Raw genomic sequence first — 23,295 nt, 5'->3', positions numbered from 1 at the left:
ATAATTTTGTTCAACCCTCTAAAATTGAATCTAAGAGATCTGTTTTTTAAATTTATCTGTTACTATCTATATGTTGCCATGAAGATATTAAATTGCCTGAATCTACTAGCATAAGCCACTTATTCTGCTTACAGAGATAATATTACTAATTTCACATGACATGACTCATTTAGTGTATGACTCTATGTATAGTTTGGTCATAAAATCCTAGAGTTGGAATGTTTATAAGTCATCCTTGATTTAGCAAAATCTTTTTCTGTAGTTTCTAATCTTTAGAATACATAAAGAGAATCTGTGGTGCTTTTGAATAGTTCAGATTCCTGGATTTGGTTCACAAAATATTTTGAACAAATAGATCTGTTTTTTGTTGGAGCATAATTGCTTTACAATGTTGTGTTAGTTTCTACTGTACAAAGAATGAATCAGCTATATGTATACATATACCCCCTCCCTCTTGGACCTCCCTTCAACCGCCTTCCCTATCCCACCCATCTAGACCTAAATGGGTCTCAGAAAGTTTGACAAGCACTCCTGACAATTGTGAGGCTGGTGGTCCATAGACCTTTTTTTAAAAAAAATTATTTATTTTAATTGGAGGCTAATTACTTTACATTATTGTATTGGTTTTGCCATACATTGGCATGAATCTGCCCCGGGTGTACATGTGTTCCCCATCTTGAACCCCTGTCCCACCTCCCTCCCCATACCATCCCTCTGGTTCATCCCAGTGCACCTACCCTGAGCATCCTATATCATGCATTGAACCTGGACTGGCAATTCGTTTCACATATGATAATATACATGTTTCAGTGCCATTCTCCCAAATCATCCCACCCTAGACCATTTTGTGAAAACCATATTTTTGTACAACTTATGTGACTCCTGCTGCTGCTGCTGCTAAGTCACTTCAGTCGTGTCCGACTCTGTGTGACCCCATAGACGGAAGCCCACCAGGCTCCCCCATCCCTGGGATTCTCCAGGCAAGAACACTGGAGTGGGTTGCCATTTCCTTCTCCAATGTGTGAAAGTGAAAAGTGAAAATGAAGTTGCTCAGTCGTGTCTGACCCCCAGTGACCCCACGGACTGCAGCCTACCAGGCTCCTCCATCCATGGGATTTTCTAGGCAAGAGTACTGGAGTGGCTTGCCATTGCCGTCTCCTAGCAGGTAGTTATTTATCCTGATAGATGATACACACACACTGTGGATCCTCAGTTATTGAAAACTGTCAGTACATTTCCAAGAAACAAAAACAATGCCATCATTTCACAAGAGGGAGGAACTATTAAATTAGATACTTACTTAAGATCATTATGCATATCAAAGGTAATTAGTAATAGAGGCTAGAGTATAACTTAGACTTCCTACACTAATCTGAAGGTACTGGGTCACCTTTGTTATCATTGGTATCTGAGATTCTGTTATTGCTTTGTGCTTGACATTCTTCTCAGAAGAGACATTCATCAAGATTCGCTGCTTTAAAGGTTCAACCAGCCGGAAACACTCTTTATATTGTGCAGCATCAAATTCAAAATAAATCTCAAAATATAAAGATGTGGAGAATTCACTGGCGGTATTTTTTGTGTTACTTTGTTTGGGGCTGGAGATCAAATTAAGATTAATTACCTTGATTTTTTAAAAGAAGAGTTGCAGAATCTCAGACTCCTTCCTGCTTTATGGTTTGATTCATTCATGGATAAAACATTCCAAATGCTTTGTATTAAAAAGTTAAATGTCTAAACATGAAGCATATATACCATGATTAAACATAGGAATGCTGGTTTTGTACATAGTTATTATATTTGAGTAATGTTGCTGCTTTCTCTGAAATGAATGCCATTTGCTATGCTTGACCTTGTCTTGAGACAGAAGCTGGTACCCATGTGAGAAGTAACTGAGGATAGACCCCATTTGTCCTGTGTTGCCAGAGCATGACATCTAACCTGTCTCTCAGTGGTCCCATCAGGTAATATTTTGCAGACAGAGATAAAAAGACCCTCCTGCTGGTTGACCAGTGGGAGTTTTGCTAAGCTTCTTTCAGATGAAGGTCTTCCCTTGCCCATTTTACTGTGTGGCAAGGCTCTTGACAAGATTTCGGACTTCTGTCTTAGAACAAAAGTTAAAGACATCTTTGTAGTACTTTGATCTCTTCTGAAATCAGGCAGCAGGAGTACCCCATGTGATTTGTCTGGAAAATATCCTTCCTTATTTCTAATAATCCTGCAGTGTAGCGATGTGTATTTTTTTTTATAAATAAAACATTTAAACATAAGCCAGATTTAAATATTACAAAGGAAATAAAAGATTTGTCAATTAAACCTGGAGAGATATCAGCTCTATTTTCATAACCCTTATAATTTATGGCCATTAATCAGATATACAATGATGATATAAGCCTGTTTTTTTTCTTCTTTTTTGAGGTTATTCACATTATCTAAATTCCTCTTGTGAAAGTTGAAATTGGTTGGCTCATGTTGATTTTTTCACCGTAGTTTGTATTTCAATTATGTAAAGTGTCTTGAGAGGCTTTAAAAATTTTTTTTTGTTTTAATTGGAGTATAATTGCTTTACAATGTTCTTTTGGATTCTGCTGCACAATGAAGTGAATCAGCTCTAAGTATGCATATATTGTACCTCCTTCTTGAGCCTCCCTCCCTCTCCCCCCCAACCCCCTGCCCAGTGCCACCCCTCTAGGTCATCACAGAGCACTGAGCTAAGTTCCTGGTGTTATACAGCAGCTTCCCACTGACTAGTTGTTTTACATGTGGCAGTGTATATATGTCAGTGCTATGAGGAGAAGCTTTTCTTACTTTATGCATAGGGAAATCAAAGCAGAGATGGCCTGAATAACTCATTGTATCCCAGAAAGCCCTCGGATGAGGTATCGGGTATTAAAATTCATTTTGGCAGTGCTAAGGCATTTGGCAGCAAGATCTTAGTATGGAGGTATGTGTAGGGGGAAGGCACGTGATATGATTCCTAGAAAAGTGTCCTTTGCTTCACCTTTTCTAGGACTCATCTGCCTTTCTTTCCTTGTCCTCCTATACACAATAAGTATAAATGTTTTATATACATGTGCTCATCATAGTATTTTTGTTTCCTGTACTTCAGTTTCTTTTATTTATTCATTTGTTCATTCATTCATTAATTCACACAATAGATATTTGATTTCCAGGTACTCTCAGCCAGAAGACTATAGATAAATGATTTAAAATGAGTATTATGAGATTTACAAAAATTGACTAGGAAGCCATAAGTCATCTTCAGTCAACTTTAAAGAGCAGTATTATATGGACTGGGCTTCCCTGGTGGTTCAGTATAAAGAATTCGCCTGCCAATGCAGAAGATGTGGATTCGAGCCCTGGGTTGGGAAGGTTCCCTGGAGAAGGAAATGGCAACCCACTCCAGTATTCTTACCTGGGAAATCCCATGGATAGAGGAGCCTGGCAGGCTACAGCCCATGGGGTCACAAAGAGTTGGACTCAATTTAGTGACTAAACAAAGTTATAAGATTTATAATAGAAATGCAATCAAAATACTAAGAGAAAATAGTCACCCCCTGATGAGATGGGCAGTCTTTCACAGAAGAGTCTAGGAGCCTGAGCAGGTGTTTGCTTACAGAGAAAGCAGGCATCCTGCCTGTGTTCTCACTCTTAATCTCTCCTAGGCAAGCGATAGTTCTCTGAAGAGAAGGTATTCTTGGCATCCTGTTTAAAGCCTTCTTTTCTTTGTTGCAAGTACAGTATCTAGCATTTGAAATTAAAATGTAGCCCCTTTAAAAAGTCTCCCCCTGAGACGGAGTGAGGGAAGGAGGGTTAATCCAGTCTGTGTGCAGCTTCAACAGAAGGCAGTGGGTGGCAGTGCTAGCAAGTAAACAACTTTATTTTCAGGTTAAACTGTCCCGGGGCTCCAGGGTATCGATAACTGTCCTGGTAGATGATCAGTTCTTCAGTCTTGTCTGACTTTTGAGACCCCATGGAATGTAGTCTGCCAGGCTCTTCTGTCCATGGGATTCTCTAGGCAAGAATACCGGAGTGGGTTGCCATTTCCTTCACCAGGGCATCTTCCCAACCCAGGGATCAAACCCGCATCTCTTGAGTCTGCTACATTGGTAGGTGGATTCTTTACTACTAGCACTGCCTGAAAATCCTGACTGGCCAGGGACAAATGGTAAAACCTCAATGTCCGACAATACAGGATTATGAAGACTTGGGAGAGGCAGGAGTTGGGGTAGGGTTCAGGCTTCTGCTGCTGCTGCTAAGTCACTTCAGTCGTGTCCGACTCTGTGTGACCCCATAGATGGAAGCCCACCAGGCTCCCCCGTCCCTGGGATTCTCCAGGCAAGAACACAGGAGTGGGTTGCCATTTCCTTCTCCAATGTGTGAAAGTGAAAAGTGAAAGTGAAGTCGCTCAGTTGTGTCCGACCCATAGCGACCCCACGGACTGCAGCCTACCAGGCTCCTCCATCCATGCGATTTTCTAGGCAAGAGTACTGGAGTGGCTTGCCATTGCCTAGAATTGGATTAAATGGTGTCAGATAATATAAAGGACATGGGACACAGGAGTAAAGGTAGCTACTGCTCCTTTTATTTGAATTTCCATTTTTCTTTTGAATCAGGTGGGGACTTGCTTCAGTTTAGGCTGACACCCTGGCCTGAGACATAACACTGACATAACAGTATTTTTTTTTGTTTCTTTGCTTTTGTTGTTGTTGTTGTTTTTAAATAGTGGGTAAATAGCCACTTCTCCAAACCATGCAGATACCTACTTTACCCCACTCCCAGTCCTGGCTCCCTGGTCTGAAACCTCTGGACAGCTCTAACTAAAAGAGAACCCCTGGATCTGTAGGGACCTCCAGAGCCATGCTCTAGTCCCATGGCCAGCAACTGTTCTGATTATTTGGTATCCCTGCCATCCTGTCATTAAATATTTTGCATATCTGTACAAGGAAACCCATAGTGATAAAGTTAAGGCTATCAGTTTAGTAAATGAAAAATGAACACTGCCAGCTTCACGGAGAGCTCAGCCAGTATCCTACAACTGTGTATGGCAGTCCTTGAGTTGAGTCTGATTTTTTTTTTTAAAGGAATATTAGAGATAGCAATTAAAGTTAAACAGAAATTCCTGCAAAATTTTAGAATGTTTCTTGGCATTCATTTTTGCTTTAAAAATGGTATCTCAATTTCTAGAACCTTTCTAAAGTACATAAGCTTTTTTATATGTTTATGTTAATATAGGACTTCCCTGGTGGCTTAGACGGTAAAGCATCTGCCTACAATGCAGGAGACCCAGGTTTAATCCCTGGGTCGGGAAGATCTCTTGGAGCAGGAAATGGCAACCCACTCCATTATTCTTGCCTAGAAAATCCCGTGGATGGAGGAATGTGGTAGTCCATGGGATCGCGGGATCGCAAAGAGCTGGAGACGACTGAGCGAATAAGTGAAAGTCACTCAGTCGTGTCTGACTCTTTGCGACCCCGTGTGGACTATACAGTCTGTGGAATTCTCCAGGCCAGAACACTGGAGTGGATAGCCTTTCCCTTCTCCAGGGGATCTTCCCAACTCAGGGATCAAACCCAGGTCTCCCACATTGCAGGCGGATTCTTTACCAGCTGAGCCACAAGGGAAGCCCAAGAATACTGGAGTGGGTAGCCTATCCCTTCTCCAACGGATCTTCTCAACCCAGGAATTGAACTGGGGTCTTCTGCATTGCAGGCAGATTCTTTACTAACTGAGCTATCAGGGAAGCTGATAGCTAATATAATTTTATATATAATTTATATATAATTTTAAGAAGCATACGGTATTAAGAACTAAAAGACAAATATGGCTTTGCTGATTGGTTGCTTCTGCCTTTCCAACCTTCAGAGCCTACCTGAATATTGAAACCTCAGATGATACATCCTTATAATCCTTCCCACCTTTAGAGAAATAAAAAATGCTTGTCCCAGGTTAATGGCACCGGTTCTAGAGATTGCTTTCATTTCTAAAAGAATAAAGCTGCCTAATGAGATGATTTCACACTGTGTTATAAGCCACTGAATTTTGTTTATTGGTATCTGATTTATCTGACGCATGTTTTAGATATGTAAGGAAACAGAATATGCATTGAATGGCTGTTTCGTATGTTACTTTCCTGATTTATCCTGAAGTTTCTTAGTTTTGAATACAGCTGTTGTAATGATCTCAGATGGCCTCATCCTGTGCAACTTGAGGCAGGGCTTCGGTTCCCCAGCCAGAGATGTGGTTGGGTCCTGGTGGTGAGAGCACCAAATCCTAGCCACTCGACCAGTGGTCAGTGACAAGGTCCTGGCCCTTCAGCTCTGCAGAAGAAAGTTCCCATGAAGATGAAAAGTAGTGAAACAAGTAAAGTATTTCTTAGGAGGAAACGGAATACCGTACGAGTGGATAGACACATGGGTAGGCTCCGAGAGAAAGCGCGAGACTGAGTCACACCCTCGCGGCGATTTGAATTACTTTTATGGGTCATTTATTCCAGTTTTCCTTTGGCCAATCATTGTGATTTTCCAGGTTCAAAGTCCATATTTGGTGTAATATCTCAGAATTCTCCCTTGTGTGTACATGCATCTCTCAGCCAAGATGGATACTACCGCAAAGACCTATGGGTCGTCTGGCTTTAAGTTAGCATCACTCTCATTTGACTTCCAGGGAACCTTTCTGTACATGTGTTTTAGGAGAGGTGTCCAGACTTCAAGAATGAGAAATACATGGTTTGAGCTAGGCCCAGCCTCCTCTGTTAATTGTCCTGCTGTTCTTGTTTTGGAGGTCTGTCCAGAGGAAATGAATCTCCTATCACTTCACCCTGGAAGGGCCTATCTACCTCCTGCCTCAGATGAGAATGTAAGAGAATTCAATATATGCTCAAAGAAATAGGTGAAAATATAAACCAGATGACAAATACCGTGCAAGAAAGAAATCTGGTCTAGTCGTTTCTAAACTGATACTCTGCAGCTTTGTTCATATTTCTTCCTGTCCTGAGTATTACAGTATTGCTGTGATAGTATCTATTACATCTTCAGTTAAATAGCCTTGTTAAAGTTCTGCAAGAGCAGTAATGACTACAACTATCTGCAACTTAGGGGAAATAGATTTTTACTGTTGATTACATCATTCTTCAGGAAAATCTTTTTTTTTTTAAGTTAATTTTTGTAGTACTTGAGTTTATTATTGAACACTTTTGTAGCGCTTGCCGTTTAAAAAATCCTTTACCATGATTATTACCTGTCCCTCACTTGTCTAAGCTAGGTTCCGCCTAATTAGAGCTGTTGGATCTAGCATGAAAATGAAGCCAAGTTTTATGCTTTAAATCATTAAAGGTTTCCATTACTGATTTTTTAATAATAAAAGTTGGGCCCATAGCCTAAAGAAAGAAGCAAAATTTAGAACTTTGAATGTCTGCCTCCTTGAGCACATTTATGCTTGCTGTATCATAATGTGAGATTGGAAGTGGATCTTCCCCTCACTACCAAATCACAGGCTTGTCTTATGCAGGAAGGGTCAAAAGTATTAAAGTGGTGATTTACCAGTGTTGAGTCAATGTTTTCAAGTCTACGGGATAGATTTTAATTCAATAATAAAGTGGTCTCATTTTTTAAATCCTTGAATATCTTGCTTCAATTACCATGGTGACTTAGGCTCTGTCTAGGAAATGTGGTATATGTTTTCATGTAAATACCTATTTTATTCATCTTGCTATCCCCATCTTAAAATATATTTTCTATACTTAATTATTTTATTAAAAAGTGATAATCATGATCAGCTTTGCTTTCTGTTCCTAAACCTAATCAGAAATGTTCTTATCTATCAAAAAAATGATTTGACTAGCATTTGTGGCTGATCATTTATTTAATAGGTTCACAGAACTTATTTACTCTTACCAAATGTAATTCTTACCTGTTATCACTGAAACCACGATACCAGTTTTGTGTTCACATATTGTTCAGTTCAGTTCAGTTCAGTTCAGTCGCTCAGTCGTGTCCGACTCTCCACGACCCCATGAATCACAGCACGCCAGGCCTCCCTGTCCATCACCAACTCCCGGAGTTCACTCAAACTCATGTCCACAGAGTCGGTGATGCCATCCAGCCATCTCATTCTCTGTCGTCCCCTTCTCCTCCCGCCCCCAACCTTTCCCAGCATCACAGTCTTTTCCAGTGAGTCACCAATACATTTTCTTCTTGAAATTTAGCATTATTTATGGAAACTTGTAATGAAAAATGATGAATTATACATTTTTTTTCTGGGATAAGAATCAGGAAATCCTTGTTATTTTTCAGATATTACATTTCCCTCATTTTCCAATAAGAAAACAAAATGTTGACTATAGTTAAATTGAATTAATTGAATGTATTAGGGAAGTAACCAATCCATACTCGTAAAATGTTTTGGTCATGAATTATTTTCTATAATTTGCAAATCAGATTGAGGCTATACCAGTGTTCTATAGACGTTTGGAACGTTTCCAACGTTTGGAATGTTCTGTACCAATGTTCCAAACCATTTATATAGTTTCTGTGTTGTTGTTTTTTTTAAGAGAGTTTTTGATAAATACTTACCCTCCAAAGTATATTTCTAAGGGACAGAGAACTGACCACATATTTGTATATGACTATCTTTTGCTATTAGCTTTTTAAAAAATTGAACCAAAATATGGTTTTAATCAAGAGAAATAACCCCTTTGTGGTTAGTTGAAGGATTTGGGGACAGATGAAAGAAGAAAACATGATGTGATGTGGCAGGAACACAGAATGACTTTTTAGGGTGAATCTTGAACAGTTACCTGAGAGGGGAAGTTCCATGTGGCAGACAGACATCTCAGAGTCAGTGGGACAGAGTCCTCTTTTTAAAAGGGAAAGAAGTCAAGAGAACTCCTGGGAGAGCAGGGAATTGGAGAGAGGCCTTTTGTGTTCAGGTAAGGTGTAACTTCATTCTTTTGCATGTCAGCATCCAGTTATCACCAAGGCATTTATTTTTCCCACCATTAAATTATATTGACAGCCTAATAAAAATCAAAGAAAGAAAGAAAAAGAAAGTGAAGTTGCTCAGTCATGTCTGACTCTTTGCGATCCCATGGATTGTAGCCCATCAGGCTCCTCCATCCATGGAATTTTCCAAGCCAGAATACTGGAGTGGGTTGCCATTTCCTTCTCCAGGGGATCTTCCCAACCAGGGATCAAACCCGGGTCTCCCACATTGCGGTCAGATGCTTTACCTTCTGAGCTACCAGGGAAGCCCATATTAAAAAAGAAAAAAATCAGTTGACTGTGAATGTAATGCTTTATTTTTTGACTCTTCAGTGCTATTCCATTGTTCTATTTGTCTGTCTACATCTTGTAACACAAAAAAGTACCACGCTATCTTGATTACTTTAGCTTTGTAGTAAGTTTGAAATCAGGTAGTGTGAGTCTTCCACCTTTTTTCTTTCTCAAAATTGTTTTGGCTATTCTGAGTCCCTTGCATTTCCCTGTGAATTTGGGAATTAGCTTGTCTGGTTTCTTCTCTTTTCTTTGTCTTGGTCTGTCTAGCTAATGATCTGTCACTTTTGTTGATCTTCCGAAAGAACGAAATTTTTAGTTTTAGTTTTTAAAAATAAAAATTTGTTTTATGTATTTTTCAGTCTGATATTTGTTTCATCCGTTTTGTTTGTTTTTCATAGGATTTCCTCTTTTCTAGTTTCTTAAGTTAGAAGTCTGCTGCTGCTGCTGCTCAGTCACGTCAGTCGTGTCTGACTCTGTGCGACCCCATAGACGGCAGCCCACCAGGCTCCCTGGTCCCTGGGATTCTCCAGGCAAGAACACTGGAGTGGGTTGCCATTTCCTTCTACAATGCATTAAAGTGAAAAGTGAAAGTGAAGTCGCTCAGTCGTGACTGACTAAGAGTCAGAAATCTAGGTTAACTTAAAATCTTCATTTTTAACATGGGCATTTACAACTATAAATGTTCCTTTATTGCACTGCTCTAGATGTATCCACTTATTTTGGTGTGCTGTGTTTGCACTTTTATTCATCTAAAAGTGTCTATCTGTTATACTTTCTTTGACTCATTAGTGAACTGCGTTGTTATTTCCACATATTTGTGAATTTCCAAATTACCTTGTATTATTGATTTTTAAATTTCATTCCATTTTGGTCAAAGAACATGTTTTGTATAAGTCCTCTTAAATTTATTGAGACTTGTTTTTTGTCTAACATATGGTTATGCTGGACAGTGTTCCATGTGTACTTGAAAAGACTGTATATTCTGCTATTGTTGGGTTGAATGTTTCCTGATAGATGTCTGTTAAATCTGGTTGATTTATAATGTTCAAGTCCTTTACTTTCCTGTTGTTTTTCTACCTAGTTGTTCTATTCTTTACTGAAAATAGGGTATTGAAGTGTCCTATTCTTGTTGAAATTTCTGATTCTTCCTTCAATTTTGTCAGTTTTTTGTTTAATGTGTTTCAGGGATCTGTTTTTAGATACATGCTGCTGCTACTGCTGGGTCACTCAGTCACGTCCGACTGTTTGCAAGCCCATGGACTGTAGCTTGCCAGGCTCCTCTGTCCATGGGGATTCTCCAGGCAGAATACTGGAGTGGGTTGCCGTGCCCTCCTCCGGTCAGGATCACGATCCAACCTGCGTCTCTTACATCTCCTGCATTGGCAGACAGGTTTTTTTTTGGTTTGTTTTACCACTAGCGCCACCTGGGAAGCAAAGCCCTTTTAGGTACATACGTATTGACAATTGTTATGTCTTCTTGATGAATTGACCTGTTTATCCTTAAAGATTGTCCTTCTTTGTCTCTAGTATCAACTTTTGTTTTAAATTGTATGATGTCTGATATTAGTACAGCCATACCAGTTCTCTTTTCTTGCTGATTTCCTGGTATACTTTTTTCCTGTCCTTTTGCTTTTAGTCTATTTGTGTTTGAATATAAAGTGTGCCTCTGGTATACCACAGACAGTGAGTCATGGGTTTTTTGAAGGGAGAGGACCATTCTTGTTATCTCTTCAATTTGGCTGTAGTCTCTTTAAACTGAGATTCTAAATGTTGAAATTAATAATCTATCTGTGAATGGTTGTTTATTCTAGATTACTTTATTGCCATTAATGGAAAGACTATTTTAGTGTTTTGGGGGCAGTCATCTCATAATTTGGCAATTTATGTGGCTGATTTTTGTGAATTCGGTTACAGTACCCTGTATTTTTATTAAATTTTATTTTGTTCCAGTTAACCTATTGTTCTTTCAGTTTCTGCTTTTATCAGCTTGTATGTTCAGTGTCATTCGGATAAGCGCTAACGTTTAGTGAGTAGGACTGGGCATCCTATGTACCTGATACAAACTCCACTCTTCTCACTTGTTAGATGTGTGACCTGAGAGAGGTTGCTTAGTCTCTTCATCTATAAAATTGGGATGATGATAATCAATCATATCTACCTCATTGAGTTGCTGTGAGGATTAAATGTATTAAAGTGTTTTTAAAATATTGACTGCTGCTGTTGCTGCTGGTGCTGCTGCTGCTAAGTTACTTCAGTCATGTCTGACTCTGTGTGACCCCACAGACAGACGCCCACCAGGCTCCCCTGTCCCTGGGATTCTCCAGGCAAGAACACTGGAGTGGGTTGCCATTTCCTTCTCCAATGTGTGAAAGTGAAAAGTGAAAGTGAAGTCGCTCAGTTGTGTCCGACCCCCCGCGACCCCACGGACTGCAGCCTACCAGGCTCCTCCATCCATGGGATTTTCTAGGCAAGAGTACTGGAGTGGCTAGCATATAGTAAATACTATACAAGCACGCTTACTCCTTGGAAGGAAAGTTATGACCAACCTAGATAGCATATTAAAAACCAGAGACATTACTTTGCCAACAAAGGTCCGTCTAGTCAAGGGTATGGTTTTTCCCGTGGCTGTGTATGGATGTGAGAGTTGGACTGTGAAGAAAGCTGATTGTCGAAAAATTGGTGCTTTTGAACTGTGGTGCTGGAGAAGACTCTTGAGAGTCCCTTGGACTGCAAGGAGATCCAACCAGTCCATTCTAAAGGAGATCAATCCTGGGTGTTCATTGGAAGGACTGATGCTAAAGCTGAAACTCCAATACTTTGGCCATCTCATGCGATGAGTTGACTCACTGGAAAAGACCCTAATGCTAGGAGGGATTGGGGGCAGGAGGAGAAGGGGATGACAGAGAATGAGATGGCTGGATTGCATCACCGACTCGATGGACATGAGTTTGAGTGAACTCCGGGAGTTGGCGATGGACAGGGAGGCCTGGCGTGCTGTGATTCATGGGGTTGCAAAGAGTTGAACACGACTGAGCGACTGAACTGAACTGAACTGATACAAGCACTTGTAAAATAAAATTATCAACTCTATGACATAAGAAGTATTGTTACTCTCATAGGTAAGGAAGATAGGATTTCATGAGATTGAGTAATCTGCCATCTTCCATTGCAAGTTTCCACTGCTATTAAGTAGTTAATCTGGAACTTGAGCTAGAGTGTGTCACACTCCAAAGTCCATGTTCTTGACAACTTACTCTTAAATGTCATCCTCTTAATGCTTCAGTGAAGCTATCATTAAACACATTATGGAGAGTCAAGAGCAGACGGCTTGGAATTCACTGCCACAAATTTCCCTCTATTAATCAGAGCCCTTTTATGATTATTCAATAATCAAATCTTTTAACCATTTCTCCATGAGTATAAGAAACTTTAAGAAAAAGTCATGAGAAATGCTTTGGTGAAGTCTGTGTATATGCCTCGTATGTACATATATTTTATTGGCATTGCAGACATCCTCAAACAGGAAATGAGGGTATTTAAACATTTTTAAGCTTAGTGCAAAGGCTTATCCTTGTAAATTCCCCAGTTTTCTTGAATATGTTTCTTTTCTGAATTTTTGTGTATGTTTTATTGGAAAAAATTTTCTTCTGTTTTAAAAAATCTGTTTTCCTAAAGTCTAGGATGCATGTCAGTTTTAGATGACATTCCTATTCATAGGTATCAGGAATGCTAAAATTACGTAGCTACTTTATATTTCATCCCAATTTTTTTTTGGTCAGATTAGAGTCTCAGGTAAGGCAAAGCATACTAAAGTTCTATGACTGGAAAGAATGTGTGCAGGTTTTTTAATGTTATGGCATAGAGGTTATTTAGAGGGGATTGTTTTGATGATAAAGTTTATAACCAGTATTTTTACTGTTTATTTAAAAATGTATATTCCTAAAATACTTGGAGACATTTTTGATGTTAAATATGTACTTAAAATGTGTCCAATTTAAAAAAAATTTTTTTGTGGTTCAGTGATGAACTAAGGACATTTATGCATCTTGAATTTTTTTCTAGAATTAGATACATTGTTTAAAATATTTTGCATGTTTTTCAGTTGAGAATGATAGCAATTATACCAATTAAAATGATTTTCTTTGTGAATGATAAATAATATTTTATTTTTCTCCATAATAAAGGAAAAGCTCAGTGCCATTTGAGACTATAACATTTAGTTTTGATTTAGTGTTTAATAGGCGGTATAGTTCCTGGCTTTTGGTTTAGCCTGTGCCCTTTATTCTTTAGCTGATTTGCTAATTACTATTGAAAAACCCTCTAAAATTTCACTGGGGAAATGCAGATGTACATTCAGATTCTAAACACTTGAGAGGCAGCCAAGAACTGAGTGCATGCAAACACATTCTGAGTTTTACATAATTTTTTATATAATTACTTTTAATTTCCAGAAACTTCCTCCTTCAATATCAGTACATAGATCCCTTCTCTATCAGCAAAAATGGAATGGATATAATGTTATGATTCTTTCAAATAAATCAGAATAATACAGAATTTATATGGTAGGTGAATGAGAAGAGGACATAAAAGATGAGGGGAATATGGGATAATATTAATTGTATAATTTTTATTGAAATGAATAACATTGCATAGAGGTACAGAATCATAAGTATACAGCACAACAAATTGTCGCAAAGGGAACACACCTGTATAAGTACCTGTATAAGTAGCACTCAGGTCAAGAGAACAAGAATCACCAGACTCCAGAAGGTCTTCGCATGCCCCAATGCATCACCTTCTTCCAACTATTCTCCTAAACTAACAGATATCCTGATTTCTAACACTTCATATTTTACTTTCTTATTGTAAACATTATATAAGTAGAAGAATGCAGCACACATGACTTATTTTTTTCAGTATTGTTTGAGAGATTGAGAAATTCATCCATGTAGTTGTACATATGGTGGTTCAGCCACTAAGTTGTGTCCCACTCTTGTGACCCCATGGATTGTAGCCCACCAGGCTCCTCTATTCCATGGGATTCTCTGGGCAAGAATACTGGAGTAGGTTGCCATTTCCCTCTCCAGTTGTTGTATATAGCATTGGTTTATTTTCTTTGTTGTACAGTATTGTATTGTATGAGCTTCCCTGGTGGCTCAGATGGTAAAGAATTCCCCCTGCTATGTGGGGGACCTGGGTTCTATCCCTGGTTTGGGAAGATCCCCTGGAGAATGGAATACCTACCCATGCCCGTAGAATTGCCTGGAGAATAATACTAGATAAACACAATTTCTTTCTCCATTCTACTTTAGATAAACATTTGGCTTCTTAACAGTTTGGGATTAGTACAAACAGTTCAGCTGTTTTTGCTTGTCTATTAGAGCATGTTTGCGTATCTTTCAATTGAGTATATACCTAGCTAGGATTGAAATATCTAGATAACAGGACATATTATGTTCAAATTTAGTAGGTAGGCCAAGTTTATTTACAAAGAGATTGTATTAATTTGTGTGTCTGTCAGCAATATATGAGGATTCTACTTACTCTATATCCTCACTAACACTAAAATTGTCAGTTGTTAAAATTTTAGCCATCTTGATAGGTATGTATTGGTTATCTTAAACTTGCTTTTCTCTGATAACTAATAAAGTTGGAAACTTTTCTTATATTTATTAACTACTGTGACATTCTCTTCATACCTTTGCTCAGTTTTAAATTGGAATGTTCATCATTTTCCTATTGAGGTATAAAAGAATTTTTATATTTGGTATTTGAACTCTTTTATTATTTCTATAAATAATTGTCTGAACATTTTTTGGCTTTGCCTTTCTTTCATATTGGAATGAAAACTGACCTTTTCCAGTCCTATGGCCATTGCTGAGTTTTCCAAATTTGCTGGCATACTGAGGGCAACACTTTAACAGCATCATCTTTTAAGATTTGAAATAGCTCAGCTAGAATTCCATCATCTCCAACTAGCTTTGTTCGTAGTGATGCTTCCTAAGGCCCACTTGACTTCACTCTGCAGGATGTCCAGCTCTAGGTGAGTGGTCACACCATCATGGTTATCCAGATCATTAAGACCTTTTTTGTACAATTCTACTGTGTATTCTTGTCACCTCTTCTTAATCTCTTCTGCTTCTATTAGGTCTATACTGTTTCTGTCCTTTATTGAGCTCATCTTTGCATGAAATATTCCCTTGGTATCTCTAATTTTCTTGAAGAGATCTCCAGTCTTTCCCATTCTATTGTTTTCCTCTATTTCTTTGCATTGTTCACTTAAGAAGGCTTTCTTACCTCTCCTTTCTATTCTTTGGAACGCTGCCTTCAGATGGGTGTATCTTTCATTTTATCCTTTGCCTTTTACTTCTCTTCTTTCCTCAGCTATTTGTATGGTCTCCTCAAACAACCATTTTGCCTTGTTGCCTTTCTTTTTCTTGGGGTTGGTTTTGATCACCACCTTCTGTACAGTGTTACAAAACTCTGTCCATAGCTCTGTCCATAGAACGATAGAGCAAGTTCGAGTTTGCTTTTCTGCTTGTGGAGTGTATGTTCTCTGTGAACTAGACCATGATTTTGTCCCTTTTTGTTGTTGTAGGAAAGTGCATACAATGGGGCTCAGTAAGCAAGAGGTAAATAAAGTCAACAATGAGAAAAAAGTTGCCACTGCTTATGATCTGTGACCACAGGAAGCACAGAGTGTCAAAAGTAGTAGTGAGTTTGTGGTTTAGGGGAGCTTATATTTATCAAGCCATTGGGCCTTTTTTCTGTAAAAAGATCTAAAAAAAAATTGGCTTGCTTACTCAGTGAGGTAAAATCCTAACATTTTTCTGAGTCAGTTTCAACCCCCACAACCCCCACCAAAGCATCTTACCCTGCGTCAGTGTGAAGTCTGTAGACTTTTAAGGTGTCTGCTCCAAACGCTGCATTGGCAGCCTTTAGCACCCGTGTTGTGAGAGTGGGCTCCACTGAATATAACAAGAATGTTTCAAAAATTAATAATAGAAAATAGTTTCTTTTAAAATTTTAACTGTATTGCAAAAGAAAACATCCCTCTACCGCTCACCCCAACCCCCGCCTCCAGTCCATCAAGCTTTTTAAACCAGGTTCTCTGGCAGCTAATGGATAATAGAGACAAAATGTAGTTCTTTTCCTCCCTGGTGGAATACTGCATGATTTGTTATTCATGAGTTCTTGATTTCCTGGAAGATTGTTTGGTGAAATAGGTGGGTGATGTACCCTGTCATTGCCTGCAGGCCTTTTAGATTTCCCCTGCTTGAGTGTTTTCCTTTTGTTTTAATAAACTGCTGATAGTTGTAGAGAAGAATCACTGGATGTTAGGATAATTAGCGTGTTTTAATACCAAGTCCCCTCAATCCCACTCGCAGATTACCAGATTCAACATTTTACAGTATTTCTTCACAAGTTTCATAGAAGGAGTGAAATACAAATAAATGTTGCTGGATTTTTGAAATAATCTAGAAAACCCAGGTGGTGCTAGTGGTAAAGAACCCGCCTGCCAATGAAGGAGACATAAAAGATTCAGGTTCCATCCCTGGGTTGGGAAGATCCCCTGGAGGAGAGCATGGCAATCCACTCCAGTGTTCTTGCCTGGAGAATCACTATGGACAGAGGAGCTTGGGGGACTACAGTCCATAGGGTCACACAGAGTCAGACACGACTGAAGCGACTTAGCATACATACATAGAAAACCCAGTTACTATTTCATCTTGCCAGGGTCAAGCCTTTCATCTTTCTTTATGCTTCTCTGGTCTTGCCCTCTACTTTTTCAGTAAGGCTCAGGTGGGGCTAGTGGTAAAGAATCTGCCTGCCAATCCAGGAGACATAGGTTTGATCCCTGGTTTGGGAAGAGCCACTGAAGTAGGAAATGCAACCCACTCCAGTATTCTTGCCTAGAAAAATCCTATGCACATGGAGCATGGAAGGCTACAATCCATTGGGCTGCAGAGAGTTGGACATGACTGAGTACAGTAAATTTATTATAGCAGGAACCCTTTTTGGCATTAGATGTCTTCTGTCAAAGCACAGTAGAACCATGTTTTTACCACTAAAGAGAAAGAAGTGACAATCTGGACTTCCGTGAACTCCCTGACTTCCATTACTTGGCTTGTTGGGTTTAGTCTGGGACTGAGCACCTGTGAACTGATCTGATGATTCTCCTTAGACCCAGACCTATTTTCAGGAATTCAAATAGAGAAGAGTTACTCTACTTATAGGCCCTAAAATGAAGATTTGTTTTCTAAGATCTGAGCTTTGGGGACTCTGCTTTGGGAAGGGAAAGGCTTGTTTTTTTGTTGTTTGTAATAGGTGTAGGAATTAACCACATTTCTTAAGATACATTTAGTATATGCATTTAATAATTTTCACATACTTGAAACTTAATGATTCAGCAACCTGATCCATTTTGAATATTGCTTGAAACCAAGAAGAATGGAAAAATAAAGTTCTTGAAGTAAATTCTAAAGTGACTGTACAATAGCATCCGTTCCTGTTCATGGGAGAGTAGTTATTATTCTCTTTGGAACCAGGCTCCTGGGGTTGAATCCTGGCTGTGCTGGTTAAAGCTTTGGGTGTTACCTTAGCAGTTGTTGCCTTAATTTTCTCATCGTTAAAATGGAGATAATGATGTAGGGTTAAATGTGTTAATACTTATACATTGCTTAGAACAGGACCTGGAGTAAACATAAAATATTTACTATTATTTATTCTCACTTTGTTATGTGTTATCTCGTGTACTCTTGGCTTTCTATGTTTGATGATATAGTTCCATGTATACAGGCAATTAAAACATAATATAGGAGGGAAAAGACACTTCTAGAAGTATCTTTATATTTTACAATTAAAATATGATAACAAAATTAAGAAGGAAAAGGAAAATATAAAAACTAAGCAAAAGAATGCAAATAGTACAGCAGTCTAGGCTATTTAGTATATGAGAAAATAGCCATAAACCTTTAATAGCTCCAGAGGGCATTAGTGTATTCAGCATAGTTCAGTACCTATTGTTCAAAGTAATGATTCTGACTCATGAAGGAAATGTTAAATTCTGTTCATGATGTTCGGTTCAGAGAAGCCAGTAAGTGTTTCACATTTTAGGAAGATTTTAAAACAAATTAAAAGGTATTTGAAGATTTCTAGAGGATTTTTAATTATATGAATTTTATTGTATTTGCATTTTTGCCTCCTTTCAGTCCAAATTAATCTTCAGAATGATATGTAAACGTAATCCTTAGGCACAAGCATTGTTTCCATTAAATGCCAAACAATACTTCCTCTATACATATCTAATTTTAGCCTTCATTTTAGCCATTTCCCTGCTCGTTGGTACCTCCATAAAAATTCTTCATGACTGTCAAGCTGGCCAGATTTTGCTCTGCAGTTATGTTTAACCAGGTGTTTAGGTAAATTATATTGTTTGTTTAGTTGCTAAGTCATGTCCAACTCTTTTCTGTGGACTGAAGCCTGCAAGGCTCCTCTGTCCATGGGATTCTCCAGGCAAGAATACTGGAGTGGGTTGCCATTTCTTTCTCCATAGATGGATTATATGTCATGGCAATTATGTGTTGTAGTATGCCCTGTGGTCTTTACATACTTGTTGTTGAGGGAGACAAGACTGTTTTGCTCTGAACTCTTAAAAGCTTTTTTTTTAATTGTGGTAAAAATACATAGGGGCTTCCCTGGTAGCTCAGCTGGTAAAGAATCTGCCTGCAGTGCAGGAGACCCCAGTTTGATTCCTGGATCTGGAAGATCTCCTAGAGAAGGGATAGGCTACCCACTCCAGTATTCCTGGGCTTCCCTGGAGGCTCAGATGGTAAAGAATCCACCTGCAATGCCCATTAAACAGCTTCTCATTTTTCTCTTCCTTTAGTCCCTGGAAATCACCATTCCAGTTTATTTTTCTGTTAATTTAATTACTTTAGATACCACTTAGAAGCATACAGTATTTGTGTTCTCTGTGACTGGCTTGTTTCAGGGAGAATAAAGTACTCATGTTTCATTCATGTTTTAGCACGTGACAGGATTTTCTTTATTTTAAAGACTAAATAATAGTTCCATTGCCTGTATATCCACATTTTATTTACTTATCCATTAATGAACAGTTGAGTTGCTTCCACCTCTTGACAGCTGTAAATAATGCTCCAGTGAACATGGGCGTTTGAATATCTTTTCAAGACTCTGCTTTCAGTCTTTTGGATATATACCCAGAAGTGGGATTATCGAGTCAGATGGCAATTTATTTTTTTTTTTGGTTATTGAGTTCTCTATATCAATCCCTCATTGGATATATGATTTATAGATATCATCTCCCATTTAGTAGGTTGCCTTTTAATTTTGATGTCAGTTTCCTTTTCTGTACAGAAACCTTTTAATTTGATGTCGATTCATTTGTTTATTTTTACTTTTGTTTCCCTTGTTTTTGGAGTCAGAGCCACAAAAATGTTATAGATATCCAGGAGATTGCCACGTATGTTTTGTTTTATGAGTTTCTGATTTCAGATATTACATTCAATTCTTTAAACTATTTTGAATTAATTTTTGTAAGTGGTGTAGGATAGTGGTCTAGTTTCATTCTTTTGTGTGGTAGCGGTCTAGCTTTCCTGACACCATTTATTGAAGAGACTATGCTTTACTCATTGTATCTTCTGATTTCTTTGTCATAAATCAGTTGACCAAAATATGTGTGGGTTTATGTCTGTGCTTTCTATTCTGTTTCATTGATTTTTGTGCCTGTTTTTATGTCAATACCATACCATTTTGACTACTATAATTTTGTGGTATAGTATCATGTTATCTGCAGATAGTTTTATAATTTCCCTTAAAATTTTGATGCATCTTATTTATTTTTCTCAGCTAATTGCTGTGGCTGGAAATTCCAATACTATGTTGATTAAAGTGGGGAGAGTGGGTTTCCTGCCTTGTTCATTATCTGAAAGGAAAAGTTTTTCCTATTCACCATTGAGTGTGATATCAACTGTGTATTTGTTGTTTGTCATATGTGACCTTTATTATGTTGAGATATATTCCTTCTACACCTATTTTGTTGAGTCTTTTTTTTTATCATAAATGGATGTTGGATTTTGTCAAATGCATTTTCTACATTTATTGAGACGATCATATGATTTTATTTTTTTTGTTAATGTGAATCATGATGATTGATTTGCAGATGTTGAATCACTCTTGCATTTGTGGAATCAATTCCACTGATCATGGTGTGTGATCCTTTTAATGTATTACTGAATTTGGTTTGCTAATATTTTGTTGAGAATTTTTGGTTATGTGTTCATCAGAGATATTGACCTATATTTTCTTTTGTTGTATTATCTTTGTCTGGTTTTGGTATCAGTGTAATTCTGGCCTCATAAAATGAGTTTGGGAGTGTTCCTTTCTCTCCAGTTTTTTGCATAGATTATTAGATCTTCTTTAAAACTTTGGTAGAATTCCCCAGTGAAGCTGTCTTGTCCTATACTTTTGGTTGTGGGGAGGTTTTTGATTACTGATTAAGTGTACTTGCTGGTAGTCAGGCTGTGCCACCATCGTCAACACTCTTTCCTTTGGATATCCATTCCATTTTTTTGTCTTTTTCCATTTCTTTCAGCAGTATTTTTCAGTTTATAAATTTTTTACCTTCTTGGTTATTTAAAGTGCATTTAAAATACACTAAATATATTTGGTTATTTTGTTGTTCAGTTGCTCAGTTGTTTCCTACTCTTTGCGACCCCATGGACTATAGCATGTCAGGCTTCCCTGTCTTTCACCAACTCCTGGAGTTTGCTCAAACTCAGGTCCACTGAGTTGGTGATGCCATCCAATCATCTTGTCCTCGTTGCTGCTTCTCCTTCTGCCCTCAATCTTTCCCAGCATCAGGGTCTTTTGCAATGAGTCGGCTCTTCGCATCAGGTGGCCAAAGTATTGGAGCTTCAGCATCAGTCCTTTCAGTGAATACTCAAGGTTGATTTCCTTTAGGATTGACGGGTTTGACCTCCTTGAAGTCCAAGGGACTCAAAAGTCTTCTCCAACACCACAGTTCAAAAGCATCAATTTTTTAGCACTCAGCCTTCTTTATGGTCCAACTCTCACATCCATACATGAATGCTGGAAAAACCATAGCTTTGACTATACAGACCTTTGTTGGCAAAGAATATATATACACTACTATATTCTTGGTATCTAAGGCTTTGTTTACCTGGATACATCTTGACTGGATGAATGTTTAATAAATGTAACTCACAAATTCCATGTTAGTTATACACTTAGTTTCAAAATCTACTTAGCTAAATAATGATACCTCACTGAACTGGTCTTGGTGTCGTTTGCTTCTTCCTTTCTGCCTAACATTTTAACCTTGGAATGTCCTGAGTCTCATTACTTTGAATCTATTTCCTTCACTGCCCATAGGCACTTTCTTACTGATCTAGCTTTATCTGACCTCATGGCTTTGTCTATCATCTTTATGCAAATGATCATAAATTATACAGCCCAGACATCTCTCCTAAAGTCCATACTACTTCATCAGACTGCTTATTTGATATGGAGAATTAAATTGCAAATAGACATTTCACACTTGACATTTGCAAAAGTGAGCTTTGTGCTCTCTTCTCGGTATTGATTCTGCCTGTAGCCTTTCCTAGCTCCTTGATGACAGCTCCATTCTTTAGGCTGCTCAAGACAAAAACCTGGGAGTCATTCATTCTTCTCTTCCTCTTTCCCCATATTTCAGCTATTAAGACATCTTGGTAGTTCTGCCTTCTTAAAACTGTACCTGAGTTTGATTCAATGATTGTTCTTACAAGTTAAAAAAATAAGGCTCAGAAAAATTAAGAGAACAGCCCCAAATTCACATAACTAGTAAGCCAGAATTCAAATATATATTTTCTGGTTGACCACAAATAATAGATTCTCTTCTTCTACTTTGTTTCTCCTAAGTAAATGTAATTATAAAATTCAAAACTAGGGTCCGAACTGTTCTGTCACTGGATCTTTATAAGTAAGATGTGTTATTTCACTTAGGTCCTGGAGGAATCCTCTACGTACAGGATAGTTCTTTCATAAATACTTGCCAACACAGTTGAATTGACTGGTGCTTACCTGTCCTTGTATGGGTTAAGAACTGGGTTAAGAACTGTGTTTTCAGTTATAAGCTATAATTGGATCTAAGTATTTGTTGGGTGAAAAAGAAAGGGTAATAATGAAATAAAACAGTCAAGTTATTTTAGAAAGCTGTTTTCCCAAAGATTTTTCTTGCTATAACCTGTGAATTTAGAGCATATATTAGCTCTTGCTACCTTATTGACTGTTCGTTAAGAGTTTTCAAGATATGCAGTATTGATTTTGTTACTAATTATTTAAAGCTTAGACTGAGGGATTATTATTTTGATAATTTGAAATTTTCTCTCAAGGGCCTCTGTGTTAGAGGGACACTTTATAATTTTAAAATTTACTAAATTCTGAGCTCCTCTGATAGATTATAATTGGCAGAAAGGCAAAGGGTTGGGATAGAGATAGAGAGATACCAGAGAAGAAATTTCAGTGTTGATCAAATTCTAGAAATACCTTGTTTTACTGGTAAATTGTATTTTAATAGAAGCTATTCCCTCCTTATGTACTTGAATGTAGCATAAGAGAAATGTATTAAACGGAATCTTGGTAGGGTTCAGTGATTTCTTTGAAAGAAGCCAATATTAAGCTTTTGGGAGATATCCATTATGTCCCCTGGTGTGACATATTTGGAAAGCCAATCATTGTTTTTTGTCATGTTTAGGTACATGATGAACGTTTGTCTGTGAAACAGATTTTAGGTAAAGAGTGCTTCAGATTATTAATTTATCTTTTTCCCCTCTTCTAAATTGAACTTTAAAGTTTATCATTTTGTTAGACCATCAATTTGTATATTTTTTCCCAGGGAAGAAGTCTGATGAATATTTCATTCATAAAGGCAGTTTCCACATCTTAAATTCTATATATCTGTCTGTCCATCTATCTACCTTTGCTTTGGTGGAAA

General features: G+C 38.0%; 1 protein-coding gene across 1 annotated transcript in view; it reads left to right on the top strand.

The window, feature by feature from the left end:
* GPR158 (G protein-coupled receptor 158) overlaps positions 1-23,295 on the top strand; it is a 548,344-nt gene that overhangs the window by 374,482 nt on the left and 150,567 nt on the right. The gene's annotated exons all lie outside the window — the stretch shown is intronic.

This window comes from Moschus berezovskii, chromosome 15 (genome assembly GCF_049115385.1).
Source record: "Moschus berezovskii isolate FMDL1 chromosome 15, NW_MosBer_1.0, whole genome shotgun sequence".
Taxonomy (NCBI): Eukaryota; Metazoa; Chordata; class Mammalia; order Artiodactyla; family Moschidae; genus Moschus; species Moschus berezovskii.
Note: the sequence above shows the minus strand (reverse complement) of the source record. Positions and strands in the feature narration are given on the sequence as shown.